Here is a 21,721-nt window from a genome sequence, read left to right on the forward strand (position 1 = left end):
CAGATATTCAATATACTATTCCTTCAATTGTTCTATGTACTTGAAAATTCTTACAGTAATAGAAAGTTAAGGAGAAAATATAAATAAAGAAGTGTAGGGTGTTGCACACACACATGCATATGGTGTCATAAATCTACCAGACTGTAAGCAACTAAAGGCCAGGGATCCTTAGTACCAGGCCATACAGCACATGCTCAGTAACTGTTTCATGAATGAATACGCCTTTCATGTGGTCAGCAGCTTAATCTAAATTTTACAGTATATGAGAAGTAAACACTAAAAAGTAATATTGCAAGCAATTTTCAAAACCTCTACATTTAAATTCAGGATATGGTATTGAGAGAAAAGGCTAGCCACTTGGGAAAAGTAGATCCTTAACTCCTATCAAAATAATTTCCAGATGTTTTCAAAGTTTAAACATAAAAAATAAAACACTAATATAAAAAATATGGAAAAATTATTTTTAAGTCTTAATAAAGTGGGGAAAAGCCTTTCTAAAAATGACACAATGGGGCGCCTGGGTGGCGCAGTCGGTTAAGCGTCCGACTTCAGCCAGGTCACGATCTCACGGTCCGTGAGTTCGAGCCCCGCGTCAGGCTCTGGGCTGATGGCTCAGAGCCTGGAGCCTGTTTCCGATTCTGTGTCTCCCTCTCTCTCTGCCCCTCCCCCGTTCATGCTCTGTCTCTCTCTGTCCCAAAAATAAATAAACGCTGAAAAAAAAAAAAATTTAAAATAAAAAAATAAAATAAAATAAAAAATAAAAATGACACAAAATCTAGAATAAAAGACTAATTTATTGAGTAAAACAGTAACAGGTCAAATGTGACCCAAAAACTGCTACAGAGAAGACACAAACCAAACCAGAGATTAAAAATTAACCAGCTAAAAAGATTTTATTGTATTTGGTATCACAAAGGGTCATTTTGGATACAGATAAGATTCGTATGCCTCAATAAAAATACAAACAACCAAATACATGTACAAAAGAAAAGGATTTGAACAAACATTCCAGGAAAGGACACATGAAGGATGAGCTTTGTTCATAAGTGAAATGAAAATTAATAATGCAGTGAGATACCATGTTCACAAGCAGGTTGGTAAGGACAAAAGGTTTTGATAACAGCCTGACAGCCATGCTACAGGCCAAAGCTGCCAGAACTATGGCCCAAGGCCAAAACATATATACAAAAAAAAAAAAAACAAAAAAAAAACAAAAAACAAAAAAAAAAACTTGTGACATGGACCATATGTGAGCTGCAAAGCCTAAAATATTTACTCTAGCCCTTGAAAGAAGAAAAGTTCGCCAACTGCTACAGTCAAATACTACTGGTAGGAATATAAACTGGTACAACTCTAATAAAGAATAGACAGTGATATTTATGATACTTTAAATACACATACCTCTTGAGCCAGCATTTCAACTTCTAAGATTTTATTCTAGAGATATAATATTCTTTTTATTTTTTAATTCGACCTAGTTAATATACAGCGTTTTATTCTAAATCTTGCAAGGGAACTATGAAAAAAGAACAGTTACAGCAGCAAAGTCTGGAAACAGCCTATCTATTCATCAGTGAGGCTAAATTAATTATAGTACATACCTACAACAGAGCATTATGCAGTTATAAAAAAAGAATGAGGTAGCTTTATATGAATTTCCAAGGTTAATTAAGTAAAAATACCTAAGTGACAAAGAATAAATACATTAGGCTATCACTAATGTATTTTTTAAAATTTATGAGTATAAAAAATATCTTCCATTGATCTTCTATGAAAATCATAACTGGGTAGCTAGAAGACAGAAACACAACTTTTCAAAGCATATTTTTTATATATTTTGAGTTTTGAAGCACATGTATCTATTGTTTATTGAAAACAAATTTTTTATCCTTATTTGAAAATGCACTTGAGATTTAAAGCTTTTTCAGAGATGGCAATTTCTAACAAAGCATCTAATTTGAATTTGAAATTTTGCTAGTGGGGTGCCTAGGTGGCTCAGTTGCTCAAGCGTCTGGGTAAACGTCTAACTCTTGATTTCAGCTCAGGTCATGATGCAGCAGTTCATGAGTTTTAGCCCTGCATCAGGCTCCACGCTGTCAGTGTGGAGTCTGCTTGGGATCTCTTTCTCTCCTTTCTCTCTTTGCCCCTCCCTCACTTGCTCTCTCTCAAAAATAAACTTAAAAGATTTTTTAAATGAAATTTTGCTTGTTATCCCACAAGAAATATACAGGCTGAACAAATCTTAATGTAAGTACTAGTTACATTAAGATACATAATTAACAGGGTGCCTGGGTGGCTCAGTTGATTAAACCTCCGACTTTGGCTCAGCTCATGATCTCTCAGCCCATGAGTTGGACCCCACGTCGGGCTCTGTGCTGACAGCTCAGAGCCTGGAGCCTGCTTCAGATTCTGTGTCTCCCTCTCTCTCTGCCCCTCTCCTACTTGTGCTCTCTCTCTCTCTCAAAAATAAGAAACATTAAAAACAATTTTTTTAACAGATAAATAATCAACCGGACAAGAATTCTCACCCTTGAGGCCCATTTAATCAAACAAAAGAAATAGCTCCTGTTTCTCAAAGCCTAGATATACAAAACAAAGCAGGACACTGCATTTATTGGGGATCCCAGTAGCTAGTGAAACACTTGAAAGTACCAATTTCTCATGGAAGACTCCTGGCTGTTAGACACTGTGAACAGGATTGGCATATGTGAGGAAAAGGAAGGACAAATGACTGGACCCGAATGAGTGAGAGGAAGAGTGCTAAAAAATGAGAAAAGAGAAAAAGCCAGAGAATAGGTCTATTACAAATTTGCAGACCATAGGGAAAAATGCAATATATTTAAGTGTGAAAGGAAGTCATTAAAAGATCCTGATGAGGATTAACATGATTTATATTTTACAAGGATCACCCTAGCTTCTATAGGACTCCTTTAAGACTGTTAAATGTTACAGGGAATGTGACGCCTAAGTGGCTCAGTCAGTTAAGCGTCAAACTTTGGCTCAGTTCTTGATCTCATTGCTCCTGAGTTCGAGCTCTCCATCGGGCTCTGTGCTGACAGCTCGGAGCCTGGAGCATGGAGCCTGCTTCAGATTCTGTCTCCATCTCTCTCTGCTCCTCCCCCATTTTCTCGCTCTCTCAAATATAAAATAAAACATAAAATTTTTAATGTTAAGGGAATGAAGAATGGAATGGAAGTGGGAAGAACAATTAGAGGAGATTATTGCAATAATCCAAGGAAACATTGGTGGCTAAGGCCAGGATAGTAATGGTGGATGTAAAGGAGAAACAGTCTGATTTGGGTTTAGAGGCATTCCATGATATATAAGAAGCTGGATATGAAAGAAACAAAGGATAATACAACAGGGTATCATTGCTTGAGATGGGAACACTAAGAGAGGAGCAGACAGGAAAGAGGTAACTTGGTTTTGGGCCTGTTAATTTTGAGAACTTTATTAAATCTTCAACTGGAGATAATAAGATGGCAATTAGATATATTAATAAAGAGGAATTAAAAAGGAGACTCTTGCCAAGCAATGACATACATATTGGGGAGTCCATGAAGAGATGGCACTTAAAATTAATGCGACAAGATGAGATCACCTAGCAAATTTATTTACTACTGATGGAAGAGAGCTAAAGAGTCCTCTGCACCATTTGGAAATCTGATAGAAAGGAAGGAATAAGGAAAAGAGACTAAGATACAACAGCCAATGAGGCAAGAGGAAAACTAGGTGACTGATGTCAAACAAGCTATATAAAGGAAGAATTTCAGCAAGGATAGACTGACCAACCAAAACAAACACTGCTGAGCTGACACAGAAGATGAAGACTGAGAAGGATCAGTAACATTTGCAAAGCTGAAATGATCTTCTAACTTGACAAGAGTATTATCAGTGAACAAATGAGCGTACAAGCTGGAGTGGGGTGATCCCAAAAGACAGAACTGAGGAACCTTAAGTACAGACAACTCTCTGTACGAGTTTTGCTCTAAATTAAAGAAAATGAGCAGAAACAGGGTTAAAATCTGCAGTGAAGTCTTTTTCCGACCTGGTATTTTTGTTTTGTTTTCCTCATTGTTTTACTTTTTGGTGAGGTGTTTTTTTGCTTGTTTTTATGATGGAGAATATTGCAGCTTGTAGTCTGCTTATGAGAATGATCCAACAAAGAGGGAACAACTAAGGAGTTTAAAAGGAAAATCTATGTGCAACAGTGGATGTGGTCAGTACATAAATAAACTTCCTCAGTACAAGAATGAAAGGAGTACATGTGTTAAATGCAAGTTAAGTTGTAAGATTTTGTGAACGGAGAACAACGGTATCTTAAGCAGTTTTAAGTACAGTATTTGTATTCAACAATGAAGGCAAATTTCATGGTAGGTCAACTTTTACTCCAGGTCTTCCTGCTTAGGCTTTGCTTTAAGAGGCAGACTGATGTTTCTATACTATACCGAAGGATCATTTCAAGGCACAAACATCAACTAAGAAGTCCAATAAACACATAAATGAACACTGTGAAAGGGCTGTTAGCTACTTTCATTGCCAATACATTACTTGATTCCTCCCATACTTTTTTGTTTTTAATCAAAGCATAATTTTCAGATATTAAATAATATCAGTTATAATTTTAACTTTAGAAATCTTAGTTCTCAAACAATTCTGAAGTTGCTTTTCTCTCTTATATAAAATAAAGAATCAAAAAAGAAAAGAAAACATAAACTCTGAAGAATGCAAAACCAAGTAATAACAAGCATAAAAATGAGGTAATCTATGGGGTGCCTGGGTGGCTCAGTCGGTTAAGTGTCCAACTTTGGCTCAGGTCATGATCTTGTGGTTCACAGGTTTGAGCCCCACGTCAGGCTCTGTGCTGACAGCTCAGAGCCTGGAGCCTGCTTCATGGATTCTGTCTCCCTCTCTCTCTGTCCCTCCCCCACTTGTACTCTGTCTCTCTCTGTCTCTGTCTCTGTCTCTCTCTCTCAAAAATAAATAAAACATTTAAAAAAATTTTTTAAATGAGGTAATCTTGTTCATTTTAAGTGAGGTTCATTTTAAATAAAAGCTTACAACATTAGAATTTTGTCACTGATATATTTCTAAGATGATTTAGTGTTATTCAATAAAATGCAATTTGCTGAATAATAAAAGCCTCTTCGAACCAGATTAGGAATACAGTTTAATAGTTAAAACTCAAATAAAGCCAGGAATCATTAACAAATGAAACATACATGTCTTACACATTTATTTTTATTTGGGATATATAAAAGCATACTGACCAACCATTTGAGGATCAACCAAATCTTGCAGAATGTGCATGTTAATTTGAGTTCTTTCTTGAACAAATTACACCCATAATGTAAACTCCATGACTACAACTGTGGTTTCTTTAAAGTGGAATGACAAAATACAGACACCTGCACCTCCATGTTTTTACTGATTTACGTAGTATTTCCAAAGCATTCAAATTATTCATAGAAACAAGTCACTTGGAGTGCATGGGTGGCTCAGTCAGTTAAGCATCCAACTCTTCATTTTGGCTCACATCATGGTCTCATGGTTAGTGAGACTAAGTCCCATGTTAGGCTCTGAGCTGACACAGAGATTGGGATTCTCTCTCACTCTCAGCCCCTACCCCACTCAGCGTTCTCTCTATCTCTCTCAAAATAAGTAAATAAATATTTTAAAAAATTTAAAAGAAAGAAACAACTCACTTTCCACAGTAAATTCCATTAGTGTAAAAACAATTTAAATTATACAATTACAATGACAAGTAGTACTAAAAGAAACAGGTTTGGAAACAACGGACTCTTGGTAAACATACAATTCATCAACAGCTGAACTTATGTGGCTTTGTCTTAAACTAGTAGATGCTTTTCAACAGCCATTCTAGCTTCTGCCTTTATTGACAGACCCGATTCTCATCAGGACACACTTACAGTAATAGAAAGAATGGTAATTTGTATTTATGATCCTAAGATGAAAAGGAATCTTTGCTATTAACAGGCCAGTAACCAACAGAAAACTTTTCATGGAAATGGGATAATAATTAGAATACAACAATCCAGTGTTCTTTCAAACTGCAGGTATCACCCATTAGTGAGCCAGGGCCAGGAAATTGTTTTTTAATAAGACAGAGTAGAAGGGGCACCTGGCTGGCTTAGTCGGTAGAGAATGCGAATCTTGATCCCAGGGTCATGAGTTTGAGCCCTGTGTTTGATGTGGAGATTACTTAAAAAAAAACAACAACAACAACAACTATACTAGAAAGCAAAGTGCATTAGTCAGAGTAACAATAAGCAATGCTATAAAAATTGTCTGTACACACATAGGTCTCTATGTAAAATATATTTCTATCAGTGTTTCAAAGTTACAGTGAACAAGTGGTGATGGGTATTAACGAAACTAATTGTAGTAATCATTTTGCAATACATACATACAGCAAATCATTATGTTGTACATCTAAAAAAATTATGCAATGCTGTATGTCAATTTTACCTCACTTTTAAAAATTTTAAAACAAAAACAAAAACCCCTAGATAATTTTGCTTCTGATACACAATAATTCTTGAGGATCACTGAACTAAAGCAATGCTTTCTCAATGATTACCAGCCATCAGAATCTCTTGGTGAGCTTGTTGGAAACAGATACCTGAGTTCCACACCACCCCCAAAGATTCTGGTTCTGCAGGTAAAGGATGACAGCTAGAATCTGATTTCTAAGATACTCCCAGGTGATGCTAATATCCACAGACCACACCTTGAGTAATAGGCTCTAGTTTTTTATGAACCAGGCATAAATCACCACACCCAGAGGCTGAAAGCAATCTTCAGATTCATCAAGTCTAACTTCTTATCAGATGGTTGAATTTCTTTCACAAAATCCCCCTGAATGTTCTACCAACAAAGACAAACCACTGAATGCCCTACCATACCAGAGATGAACCATTTACTTAAGTCAGGTCAATCATCAACGATCCATGGTAAGTACTAACAAAGATGAATGAGCTTCCTCAGGAAGTCACGACTACAGACTATAGCTCTCTTATTTTCATTCAAATATGTGTTGTTATTGTAGAACTATTCAAGTATGCCATTGTAACCTCTACACATTCAATAAAGAGAGATGAGATTCATAGGTGATAGTCACAGGACTTACTTTCACTAATTTTTGCTTTTATTTGTTCCTATAGGAAAAAAAAATAGCTCGAAACCAGTGGAATATTCACAATTTGATTTTATAACTAATAGATTTTATTACTAAAAGGTGACCAACAAATGTTGACACTTGAAATACCTCTGATAGAAATAAGTTACAATTTCCATAATACATTTGAACACTATTAAGACTAAAAAAAATGTGATTTTAAAGAATAGATAACAACTGTTTGTTATAAAACAACCATTTGTTCTTCACTAGAAGACAACTAAAGACAACAGACTTTACTTTTTTGAAGGTTCACTGGTATTTATACTACTCTAAAAGTAATGATCAAGAAGAACAGCGAAATCCATAAATTGATACATTTGGCATGTACCTAAAAACTGTCCAGGGTCTATTAAAGTTGAAACATATCACTATAACAGAATATCATACACTTTAATGAAATAAAACATTTATGTATTTTTATAATATTTCAATATTTCAGGGCATATTATTTTCATAAGCAAAATAAAATGAAATTTTAACAAAATAATAAAAGTGGAAGTAACTTATGCCAATAGTTCCAGAAGCACAATGCCACAGCGATACAAGGAAACAGTCCCAAATCTGTCCCAATCTACACTTTCAAATCTTCTATCCTTCCAATTCTAAAATCTCTGTAACACGGTTATATTATTTATAAAGTGAAACCTTTAATTTTCATCTTCTCTCCCATCTTGCCTCACCAGATACAGCTGATATCCCTTTCTATTCAGATAAACAAGGATCTGTTCAAGTCCTGAATCTAATTTATCCTACCCCTAATAACTAGAAAGAATTGCAATGCTAAAGGAAATCATTTTAAGGGCTATAAAACTGTAGAAACAGAGTAAGCTGCACTTTTTTCCCCTCAATGGCATCAGTAAAATTATAATAATTTCACTTGTTATTCTTATGAGATCATTAAACACAAGATACACCAATCCTACTATTTGCAAAGAAAGCAAATTCTGGCACAGGCTACAACATTATGTTATGTGAAATAAATTAGTCACAAAAAAAACCAGTATGATTCCACTTATGTGAGGTACCCAGAGTAGTCAAATTCATAGAGGCAGAAAGTAGAAGGGTGGATGACACAGCTAGAGGGAGAAGGAATGGGGAATTATTATTTAACAGGTATAGAGTTTCAGTTTTGCAAGATGGAAAGCATTACAGAGATTGGTTGCACAGCAATGCCAGCTTACTTAATGTTACTGAATTGTACACTTAAATATGGCTCAGATAGTAAATTTAAGTTTATGTATATTTCAGTTAAAGTATTTTTTTAAAAATTTATATGAAGAAGTTGAGAGACAGAATACAAAATTAATAATATCAGGAATGAAAGGTATAGCAGTAAAGACTTCATAGAAATTAAATACAAAGTGAGAAAATATAAACATTAACAATAAATTTTAAAATGCTATGAACAACTTTATGACAGTACACTTAAAAATTATTAAGAATTTTATAGAAATAAATTTGACAGCTTAGACCTTCAATGTCCAACATGGGAAGCCACCAGTCACCTATGTCTATTTAAATTAATCAAAATGAAAACTTCAGTTCAGCACTTGTTACATTTCAAGTGCTCAACTGCCAAGGGTAGCTACCTAGTGGCTACTATATTTTAATAGTATACATACAAAACATTTCCATCATCACGCAAAAATTCTATTCAACTGTGCTGACTTAAAGGAAATGCCTTGAAAGGTGCAAATTACCAAACCAGACACAAAAGATAAAGAAAATCTGAACGCACCAGGACCAGATGACTTGCTAGTAAATTAAATATTTAAGGAAATAACACCCATCTTATATGTATTCTTTCAGCAAATATAGGAGAAAGGAATATTTCTTAACCAATTTTCTGAGGCCAGTATTACTCTGCCACCAGAACCAGAGAAAGATACAACAAAAGACAATTTTACACCAATATCCTTCATAAACATAGGTGCTTAAAGTATTAGCATACTTAAAATACTAGCAAACTGAATAAAAATATAAAAACAAATAATAAGTCATGACAAAGTAGGATTTATCCCATGAATATAAGATGGGTTGAATATTCAAAAATGAATTTACCACATAACACAATAAAGGAAAACACAGGACTATCTCAATAATGAAGAAAAATAATTTGACAAAATTTAATATTCATGCATGAAAAAAATCTTTCAGCAAACAAGAGAAAATCCTCAATCTGAGGGAAGATATCTACAAAGATAGTAAAGAACATATGGAGACTGAAAAAAACAATTTTCTAATTATAAGGTAATAAAAAATAGAAATAAGGGATACTACATTTCAAGTAAGTAAAGAAAGCATGATTATTCACTGACCTGGGAAGGAATAATTGGCTATCTCTATGGGGGGAAATTGTCCATCAATTTATCCACGAACAAAAAATCCAGACAAAATATTGGAAAAAAAAATATATATATATATATGTATGCTAAATTTTATAAAATATGCGCAAACTCTATAAACTAGAAGCTACAAGAGATATAGAAATTTAGTAATAATTTAGAAATTAGAGATTTAAAGAAGACCTAAATAAAAAGAAATAAACCATGCTTGTAGGTATGATTCAATATATTTAAGATATCAATTCTCCCCCAAATTAATCTATAGAATATGCAATTCCAATCAAAGTCCCAGTAGCTTATTTGTATAAATTTACATGTAAATCTAAAATATATATACGTAAATGCAAAGGACTTATACAGACAAAACAATTTTTAGGAACAGAGTTGGACGACTTGTACTAACTCACTTTGTAAATCAATAATCATTTCAAAATGAAAAGTTAGGGGCACCTGGGTGACTCAGTCAGTTAAGCATCCAAATCTTGATTTCGTCTCGAGCTGGAAGTCAGGGGCTGTTAGCACAGAACCTGCTTTGGATTCTTTCTCCCTCTCTCTCTGCCCCTCCCCTGTTCAAACTTCCTCGCTCACACACTCTCTCTCAAAATAAATAAGCATAAAAAAAAAATTTAAACTAATTTTTCAAATATGGTAAATTTTGCTATCTGTACATTATACCCCAACAAATTTAATTTTTAATCATTTCACTTACAATAGCATAAGAAATTTAAAATATATAGGAATAACAAAATATGTACAAGACCTCTACTTTGAAAACTACAGATCATTGCTGAGAGAAATGAAATAAATAAATAAATAAATAAACCTAAATAAACTGACAGGCATATCATATTCATGAATTGGAAAACACTATTAATTAGATGTCAATTCTCCCCATACTGATCTACAGACCCAACAGAATCACAATAAAAACCCCAGGAAGCTTTTTAATAGAAGTTGACAAGCTGCTTCTAAGAAATTGCATGAAAATGCAAAAGATCTAGTACAGTAAAACAACATTGGAAAATATGACTTAGAATATCTGATTTAATATAAAATTAAAGGAATCGAGACAGAGTGATATTGGCCTCAGAACAGATATATGTATATATAGATCCATGGAACTTATAATGAGTCTGGAAATAGACTCAATATACAGATCAACTAATTTTCAACAAATGTACCAAGGTATATCAATCAGAATAAATAATCTTTTCAATAAATGCTGCTGACTCAACAGATATCCACACACAAAAATTATACATTTTGACTTTTACATTACACTATATACAAAAACTAAAATGACATGGATGAGGACCCTAATTGTAAAAGCTAAGGCTAAAAATACAAAGTTTCTAGGAAAAAACAAGTGTAAATATTCATGATCTTGGGACTGGTATCTTAGAACACAAAGAACAGACCACACAAATACAGTAGTAGTAGTAGTAATAATAATAATAATAATAATAATAATGATAATAATAATAATAAAATGAGACTTCATCAAAATTAAAAACTTGTGCTACTCAAGAACACCACTGAGAACATAAAAAGGCAAGCCACAAAATGGATGGATGGATATGAAGGGATTTATAGACACAGATACATGGAGATGGATATCCCGACTGATTTCAATCTACTGATCCACATGACAGAAGACTTGTATCCAAAATATATAAGGAACCTTTATCCTAATAACAAAAAGACAAACAACCAAAATGAAAAGTGGGCAATAATTTGAACAGACACTTCACAAAAGAACATTAAGAATGGCCAATACACACAATAAAAAGTTGTTCCACATCATTAATAGGGAAATGCAAATTAAAACAATGAGATGCCACTGTCCTTCCCACTAAATTACCTCTAATTCAAAAGACAAAGAGACCACTTAAATGAAATGGACAACTTCCTTGAAAAATACAACTTACCAGAACTGACAAAAGATGAAACATAAGGGGCACCTACATGGCTCAGTCAGCTGAGCATCTGACTTCCGCTCAGGTCACGATCTCGCAGTTCGCGAGTTCGAGCCCCACACTGCGCTCTCTGCTGTCAGCACAGAGCCCACTTTGGATCTGCAGAGCCTGCTTTGGATCCTCTGTCCCCTTCTCTCTGCCCCTGCCCTGCTTGTGTTCTCTCTCTCATAAAAAAAAAATAACAAACATTAAAAAAAAATTATTTTAAGACTGTTTCTTGGTTTGTCTCTCTCTACCTTAAAAAAAGGGGGGGGGAACATAAAATATGAAAAACCTTATATTCCTATTTGAAAACTTTAACTTATAACTTACAATCTCACACCAAGAAATCTCCAAGCCCGGATGGTTTCACTAGTGAATTGTAGACAACATTTAATAAAGCTACATACAACTCCAATAGTAAACAAACTTTACCAGGAAAATCCTTAACAAAATATTAACAAACTAAATCCAGTAATACATAAACACAAATATTCTTCAACCATTCCACAAGGTAAGATAGGAATATTTTTTTTAAAATGTAATAAAGACTAAGCCTATGTGACAAAAACTAACAATTGGCCCTAAATTAACAAAATATGACAACTAATTAACTAGAATTAGAAATTAGTCAAAGGTGACAACTACCACGACTGTTTATTATAATCCCACAATTTATAGCAAAAAAAATTAATTTACATAATTTGGGCAGTCACTGTGAAAAAGAAAATATTTTCAGTTGATATGGCTTCATGTCTGGATAACTACAGTCTCAAATTTTAAAAGTCTACTATATTTAATAAGGGATTTCAGTAACATAGCTAAGCTATTCTTGCAATAAGAACCTACAAATAAAAAAAATACTCCTTTTTTTTTTTTTAAATGTTTATTTTTGAGACAGAGAGAGCGACTGGGGGAGAGGCAGAGAGAGAGGGAGACACAATTCGAACCAGGCTCCAGACTCTAGCTGTCAGCACAGAGCCCAATGCAGGGCTTGAACTCATGGACCATGAGATCATGACATGAGCCGAAGTCAAATGCTGAACCAACTGAGCCACTCAGGCATCCCTGAAAAATAGACTCCATTTGCAAAGGTGACGAATAAGATACTTAACAAATGACACACAAAAAAACACAATACATACTACTTGACAACCATAAAATTTAAGTAAATAGCATAAAACAAAATCTGTATAACAATAAAAATTGATTCTTCCAAAAGTAATAAATAAATGCATGATTTTTATAATTTTCTTTAAAAATTTTTTTAATGTTTTTATTTATTTTTGAGACAGAGAGAGACAGAGCATGAGCAGGGGAGGGGCAGAAAGAGAGGGAGACACAGAATCTGAAGCAAGCTCCAGGCTCTGAGCTCTCAGCACAGAGCCTGACGCGGGGCTCGAACTCATGGACTGTGAGATCATGACCTGAGCTGAAGTCGGACACTTAACCGACTGAGCCACCCAGGCGCCCCATTTTTATAATTTTCTTTAAGAGAGTGTGTGCACATACACATGGGAAGGAGGGGCAGAGGGAGAGACAGAATCCCAAGGAGGCTCCATGCCCAGCACAGAGCCCACAGCAGGGTTCAACCTCACAACCCCGGGATGATAACCTGGGTCAAAATCAAGAGTCGGACACTTAACCGACTGAGCCACCCAGGTGCCCCTTAAATGCATGCATTTTTAATTAGAATTGCAACAGAGTAAATTTGGGAAACTGAATAAAATCATATTAAAATTTAGTAGAGCCACTAGCAATGACATGGATGGAGCTAGAGAGTATAATGCTAAGTGAAATAATAATTAAGTCAGAGAAAGACAAATATCATGTGATTTCAATCACATGCAGAATTTAAGAAACAAAACAAGGGAAAAACAATAAGAGAGAGACAAAGCAAGAAACACACTCTAATTTATTATAGACAACAAACTAATGGTTACCAGAGGGGAGGGGCAGGGAGGGGTAAAACAGGTGAAGATTAAGGAGTATACCTGTGATGAGCACATGGTGATATATGGAAGTGCTGATTACTATACTGTACACCTGAAACTAATATAATGCTGTATGTTAACTAGAATTAAATTAAAAACTTAAAAAGATAAACTTGGTACATCCAACCATTTCAACCCTATGTATTTACACAAGAGAAATAAAAACCTTTCCGCAAGAATACAAAGTAAAATTTAATGGAAGGATAGTTTAAAGAAAAGCTTTACTTAAAAATTTTTTTATGTTAATTCATTTTTGAGAGACAGAAAAAGGTCATGATCTCACAGTTTTATGAGTTCAAGCCCCACATCAGTGCACAGCCTGCTTAGGATTCTCATTCTCCCTCTCTCTCTCTCTCTCTCTCTCCCTCCCTCTGTCCCCCCCCCCCCCGTTCTGTCTCTGTGTCTCTCAAAATAAATAAACTTAAAAAAATTAAATACTGCTAATGCAAAAACTTTAAAAAGACAAGACATAAATTAGGAGAAGTTATTTGCAATAGCTATAACTGACAAATTTATTCGTCGGGATATTTAGAGAACTCCAACATTTCAGTTAAGAAAACACCAACAACCCAACAGCAAGTGGGCAATAGATTTAATTAGGCATTTTGCCAAAGAGGTAGCAGAAATAGCTAATAAACATGAAAAATATTCAAATTATTAACGAAGGAAATAAAAAAATTAAGTATTAAGTCCATGTTATACCTACCAAACTGACAAAATTTAAAAGTCTGGGGGCGCCTGGGTGGCGCAGTCGGTTAAGCGTCCGACTTCAGCCAGGTCACGATCTCGCGGTCCGTGAGTTCGAGCCCCGCGTCGGGCTCTGGGCTGATGGCTCAGAGCCTGGAGCCTGTTTCCAATTCTGTGTCTTCCTCTCTCTCTGCCCCTCCCCCGTTCACACTCTGTCTCTCTCTGTCCCCAAAATAAGTAAAAAACGTTGAAAAAAAAAATTTTAAAGTCTGATAATGTCAAGTGTTGGCCAGATGCCAAAACTCTAGTTAGTGACGCTAGATAGTGACCAAAACTCTAAGCACAATGTGTCAATGTATATAGATAAAACTTAGGAAAATAAGTTTTGGAATTCTGATAAAGTTGAGAATGTACATAGCCTAGGCCTGAGCAATAACCTTCCCATATATACCTTACAAGAATAGGTAAACTATGCCTGCATGCCAAATGCAGAAGCCACCTGTTTTTTGCGGGGGCACTGGGGAGGAGGGCTTATACAACCCATGAGCTAAGAATAGTTTCCACATCTTTAAATTGTAGGAAAAAGCCATCAAAAGAAAAGCATTTCTTTATACATGGAAAATTATGTTGAATTCAAAATTCAGTGTCCATGGTTTTATTGCAAACACATTAATTCCTTCACATACATGCTACAAACGCAAAGTTGAGTTGTTGCAACATAAACAGTATGATCTGTGACTACATTAAGACACAAGTTATGTTTTCATCACAGCAAATTTATTGCAGTGTTGACAAAGAGACCTGTAACATTTTCTACTAGGCTCGTGGAGTAAAGTGGAAGTAACAGACTTTTCAATACTATAAACAATTAACGAATAACAATTTTAGATCATTTTCCAAAATAACAATCAATGTACTTTCTACAATTTGACTTCTAGGGCCCTAAAATAAAGAAACTGGACCCCAACAATTACAGGTATGGAATTTTTGAAGTATGTTCATATTCAAGTGGAGATCAAAGAAGCCCAATTGAAAGAACTGGACTGACAGCGACAATTGTGGACTCAACAGAAGTTCTTGTAAAAGGGCTATTTTGAGGGGCACATGGATGCCTCAGTCGGTTGAGCATCCAAATTTGGCTCAGGTCATGATCTCATGGTTCACTGAGTTCGAGCACCTGCACTGGTTTCATTGCTGTCAGCCTGGAGCCCGCTTTGGATCCTCTGTCCCTGTCTCTCTCTGTCCCCTCCCCTACTGATGCGCTCTCTATCAAAAGTAAATAAACATTTAAAAAAAAAAACAACTCGGTTATTTTGAAGATTATGATTCTGACTCTGGAGAACTACAATGACTGGCAGGGGAAGGAATCATATGTAAAATTCCTTAAATAAAAATTTATTGGGGCGTCTAGGTGGCTCAGTTGGTTAAGCATCCAACTCTTGATTTTAGCTCAGGTCATGATCTCATGGTTCATGAGTTCGAGCCCCACACTGGGCTCTGTGCTGACAGCACAGAGCCTGCTTGAGATTATCTGTCTCCCTCTCTCTTTGCCCTTCCCCCACTCACACTCTCTCAAAAGAAAGAAAATAAAATACAACAAAATAAAATAAAAATACCGACTTTAAATAAATTTGAAAACAAAACAAAACAAAAAACAGCATGACCTATAAAGCCTAAAATATTTTCTGTCTGACCTGTCAGAGAAAACCGTTTGCCAATCCCTGACTTAAGAAATAGATTCTGGGGGCACCTGGGTGGCTCATTTGGTTGAGCATCCACCTTCAGCTCAGGTTACGATCTCATAGTTTGTAAGCTGAACCCCCACATCAGGCTTAATTGCTGTCAACCTGTCAGTGCAGAGCCTGCTTCAGATCCTCTGTTCCCCTCTCTCAGTCCCTCCCCGACTTGTGCTCTCCCAAAAAATAAACAAATATTTAAAAAAAAAAAAAAAAGAAACAGATTTTATACTTGTTTCTAACAGGGGCACCTGCGTGGCTCAGTCGGTGAAAGGTCCCACTCTTGAGTTTGCTCAGGTCATGCATGATCTTACATTTCATGGGATCAAGCCCCCATGTCAGGCTCTGCACTGACAGTGTGGAGCCTGCTGGGACTCATTCTCTCTCCTAATCTCTCTGTCCCTCCCCTGCTTATGCTTTGTCTCTGAATAAACAAACATTTTTAAAAAAATAATAAGCTAGTTTTTGACAGAGACCCACCATAATAAATACATTTTACATTGAATTCCATACATGGCACTTTCTTGTATATATCCTGAAATATATAAAATAATGTTCATAAAGAAAAAACAGAACAATGAGGAACAACGAGAAGTATATAGACATTAGAATGATTTTAAAGTTCTGATATATTTTAAGCAGAAGACCTAAAAACTCCTGAACGAACACACACACACACACACACACACACACACACACACACACACACCACAGCTTCATGTCACTGAATTTGGCAACAATTTCTTGGATATGACACCACCAAAAGCATATGCAACAAAAGCAAAACTAAACAAATTGGCCACCAAATTTGAAAAACGTCTGTGCATCAAAAGGAACCATCAACAGAGTGAAAAGGCAATGTACAGAATGGGAAAAAAACTTTCGTAAATCATATATCTGATAAGGAATTAATATCCAGAATATATAAAGAACTAGAAATCAACACGAACAAAAGAATCAAATAACCCAAGTCAAAAACAGGCAAAGGACTTTCAACAAGCCTATGAAAAGATGCTCAACATCACTAATCATTAGAGAAAGGAAAACCAAAACTACAATGAGGTTATCATCACCTCACAACCTCTAGGGTGGCTACTATCAAAAACACAGAAAAGTAGCAGTGTTGGCAAAGATGTAAAGAAATTGTAACCCTGTGCACTGCTGGTGCAAATTTAAAATGGTACAAATCACAACTGAAAATACTATGGCAGTTCCTCAAAAACTTGAAAACAGTATTATATAAACCAGCAATCTCCATTTCTGGGTATACAGCCAAGAAAAACAAAAGCAAGATATTGCAGAGATATTTACACACTCATACTCACTGCATCAACACAAGAATGGATAAACAAAATGGTCTAACCATACAATGGAATATTATTCGGCCTTAAAAAGGAAGGACATTCTGACATGACATTCTGACATGTTACAACACAGATAAACCTTAAGGGGGAAACAGAATTTTTATTCAAGAGCTATTAAAAATTTGTTTTGCAAGATAAAAAGTTCTAGAGATCTGTTGCACAACAATGTGAATGTACTTAAAATACTGAATTATACACTTAAAAATAATTAAAGTGGTAAATTTTACATTATATACTTTTTACTACCATTTTTAAAAATAAATAAATTGTAATGTATTTAATGAATAAATACACATCAGTGATGAATGAATGAGAGCTACATGCAACACTACATTCAAATCTCAGGAATATACGGTTAAAAAAAAGAAAGTGGTAACATATACAGTGTAATTCAAAAACAATACAAAATCTATTAATAAGCAAAACTAAATAATCTCTTGATTAATAATGTAAATGTGGTAAAAACTATTAAGAAATGCTAGGAATTAAGCAAAATTGAGGATAATGGCTGTGTAAAGAGAAGAACAGAATGGGACCGAGGGATTGGCACGAAAGGCATGATCGTGCACATTTTTCTACAGCTGGGTGGTGGTGAAGTCAGAGGTTTTTATTTTTAATATATCTCACATGTTTTAAATATTTTTTTGTGTTTAACACTTTTTAAAAATATTTTTCTAAATACTCCAATAAACTCTAGGATAACATATATTCAAAGGGTGAGGAAAACTTTTTTAAACCAAAACTGAAAACCATGATGTTAAAAAAGACCAAAATTTTTTATATTAAAAACATTTGTTTAGGGGCGCCTGGGTGGCTGTCGGTTGAGCGTCCGACTTCAGCTCAGGTCATGATCTCACGGTCCGGTCCATGAGTTCAAGCCCCGCATCGGGATCTGTGCTGACCGCTCAGAGCCTGGAGCCTGTTTCAGATTCTGTGTCTCCCTCTCTCTCTGACCCTCCCCCGTTCATGCTCTGTCTCTCTCTGTCTCAAAAATAAATAAATGTTAAAAAAAAAAATTAAAAAAAAAAAACATTTGTTTAGGAAAAGATGACACAAGCAAAAAGAAACAAAACAAAGGAAATCAACCCCCTCTACTTCATTATTAAAAGAACTTTAAGTTATCTTTTCTAAAAGTTAAATTTCCTGAGTGAATGTCTATCTTTTTAAAAGTATACCTGAACCTTCTTTCAGTTTTATCCTTTACCATGCCTACTATCACTCCCCTTAACAACTATGATTATGATATTACAAAAAGCCTGTAACGTGTCATGAAAAAAAACTTTAAGAAATGGGCAAAGGGTATTAATTTATTTAACAAATATTTACAATTCGACAATACAGAGGAGCCAGTCCAAATGTTGAAATTATTAAAAACTGCTTAAATTCAAATTCAATAGGAGTTAAGAAAATGCAGAATAAAGTTAACACTGTGCTATTTCACATCCATCAGATTGCTAAACATGAAGAAGAGCTATAACGGACATTAATGGGGTGAGGAGGTATTCTTATACATTTCTGATGGAAATGTAAGACAGTCAAGTTTTGAAAAGCAGGACAGAAACATCTATTAAAATTACACATACCCTTTACCAAACAATACCCACTCTCTGTAATCTATACACACATATAAAACTAATATATAAGGATATTCTTAAAGGATTTTTCATACTTCATTGATTATCATGGTAAAAAAAAAAAAAACAACTAAAATAACATCAGTGTCTGAAAGGGGAAAGGGGAAAGGGGAAAAGTTGACTTGCACATCTAAACCCTGTGATGTTGAAGCTATTCCAGTCAAGATGGAAGGAGATCATAAAGTACTCCTGAATGAAAGAAGCTAGGTAGAGAAATCTATGTATATGATGATCTCACCTGTTAAACAAAAAATAAAAATCTCCAAAACCCTTACATATACACATATAAATATGTATACTTGCATATATTATATATATATTTATACATGTATATGTTGTATATACATGTATATATATTATGTGTCTATATATGTATATATATGATAATGATTTTAGGAACACTGGAGAAAAACGTGAAAGGCTACCTACAAAGGTATAGGGTAGGGGGCAATAGGGACAATGATGATATGGAAAGGAATGACTAAGTCAAAAAAAAAGACAAAATGTTACTCATAAAATATGCATGATCAGATTCATCAGTTTCTGTTTCTGTATTACAGGAGTAGTTAATGTTATGAATATCCACATACAGACCTAAAGAATGAATTTCTTTTTTAAGCCATTTTCTAGTTTAGAATAAAATATCATGTGAATAAAATATCATGTGACAGCATTATATGCTGTGAATGCAGACTGGATTTTCCAAATACAGCTGCAATAATATCTCCCATCTACATTGTTTTCTACAATGTGACCTTGACCCTTCTATCAAGAAGTAAGGTCTAGGGGCGTCTGGGTGGCTCAGTTGGTTAAGTGTCTGACTTCAGCTCAGGTCATGATTTCACGGTCCCTGAGTTCAAGCCCTGCATTGGGTTCTGTGCTGACATCTCAGGGCCTGGAGCCTGCTTCAGATTCTGTGTCTCCTTCTCTATCTGCCCTTCCCCCACTTACACTCTGTTTCTCTCTCAAAAATAAATAAACAAAACAATTTAATTAAAAAAAAAAAAAAAGGTGAGGTCTGAATATCCTCTTCTCCTAAATCTGAGCAGGCTTGTGACTCCCTCATACCCAAAGGATGTAGTAGAAAGGACACTGTGTGACTTCTGAAGGTAGCTCAGAAAAGATGCTGATTCTGCTTTCTTCACTGAATTACTCTTTTGCTTGGAGCCTGAGCCACCATGAGAGAAGTCTACCTGGAGGCCGCCATGCTATAAGGAAGGCAAGGCAACAGGGAGAACATGTACAGGGGCTCAAGTCAGCAGTTCCTGTCTTTGTGCTCTCAACAGCCCAGCCTAGACATGAATGAACTCCAGATTATTCCAAGACCATTAAAGATCAAGAGAGCTAGCTACCTCTCAATATGTACTCTATAAAAACCTGTTCTCTCTCAAAAAACGTTAACAAACTAATTCCAAAGAAGGTACTCACAGATCCTACTACTGGGACTTAAAAAAAAATTAAAAAAGAAATGCATATTTTCCTTGACTTACTAGCTCTAGATGACAAAATTTATTCTTCATGAACAAGCACACAAACATCCTTTGATGATTCAGCAGTTCTATTCTTAGAATTTATTCTACAGAAAAGGATACAGTCCCTTTGTCTATTTCAATAGAAGTAGACAAAAATGTGTACAGGAATACATACTAAATATTGTTTGTAATACTGAAAAACTGAAAAGAATACATACATATATAAAAGAGGAAGATGGCTAAATTATAATACACCCATACAATAAAATACCGAGTAAAATGATGCAAAAGGTCAAAATCCATTGACATACAGAGATGTTAAGGCAGTTGAATGAAAAAAGCAAGAACAGTATCCACAGAATCCCTACAAACATATATAAATCCCCACCTGTCATACATAGATCTATATACATCCACAGAAAAAAAGTCTGGAAAGATATATATTAAACTTTTAGAAGTGGTTATCTTTAGAGAATAAAAAACACAAAGGCTTTCATTTTCTGCTTTTTTCATTTTTGTATTGTAAAATTGAATGTATTACTTTTATAATCATAAGAAACAAAAAAAATTTTTCAGAGAATCATGTAACATAGAAAGAATATAAACAGAAAATTAAGAAGCCCTGTAAACAAAGTAGAAATCTTTACTGAATGGTTAAGTCTAAACTTCTATATGGTTAATACATACACAAAGCTTAGCTATATTTCAACATTAATATCTGTGAGAATAAAATATTTACTAAAAAAAAGGAAAAACTCTTAAAATTAAGATTAACTTGCTGAAAATACTAACAGAGTGATGATTTCTAAACTATATCAAATTGGACCATCGCATTAATCAGCCCAAACTAAACCCTGTTAAATGTTAAGCACTGATAAATGCTCTATCTAGACTCAATTATTATCTATATAAAGACATGACTGGTTTTTTTCTAAAGCGGTACTTACAGTTCTCTACAATTTCATCAAAAACTGCACCAGTTTTCTGCTCAAACTGAAAAAGCAAAAAAGCAAAGAGAAAAGTAACATTATTGTCACATTCTATCATACTTTCTGATATCCCTCCTCACTCCCCCAAAAGCTGTAATTTTCAACCCAAAGTATACAAAATCACAAGATAAACAAAATACTGCCAAGTAGACTAGAATATAATTTATAATGAATAAAATAAACTCTCACGTGAAAACCCCCAAACCAAAAACAAAGAGACAAATACATGCCTAATATAAACTTATTTTTAAATCACTTTTGCAGCACAAAATATAGTCCTATGTATTTATAACAATAATAATAAAGACAGCCAACACTTACTGAGAACTTACTAACACTGATAA

General features: G+C 34.7%; 1 protein-coding gene and 1 non-coding gene across 2 annotated transcripts in view; one reads left to right on the plus strand and one right to left on the minus strand.

Moving 5' to 3' along the window:
- Window positions 1-21,377, minus strand: part of ZMYM4 (zinc finger MYM-type containing 4) — an 86,119-nt gene extending 64,742 nt beyond the window's left edge. Inside the window, exon 1 of the mRNA XM_047084591.1 lies at window positions 21,336-21,377. The gene's annotated coding sequence lies outside the window, so the exon portion shown is untranslated. The remainder of the gene's footprint in view (window positions 1-21,335) is intronic.
- On the plus strand, window positions 14,892-14,994 carry LOC124516832 (small nucleolar RNA SNORA1). The gene has a single exon (XR_006963220.1). It is a non-coding gene; the product is annotated as a small nucleolar RNA SNORA1 (small nucleolar RNA).
- Window positions 21,378-21,721: the final 344 nt, after the last annotated feature.

The sequence above is a fragment of the Lynx rufus genome, unplaced genomic scaffold (assembly GCF_022079265.1).
Source record: "Lynx rufus isolate CCGP_SWC_20201006 ecotype Redwood Valley unplaced genomic scaffold, mLynRuf1.p SCAF_2, whole genome shotgun sequence".
Classification (NCBI taxonomy): domain Eukaryota; kingdom Metazoa; phylum Chordata; class Mammalia; order Carnivora; family Felidae; genus Lynx; species Lynx rufus.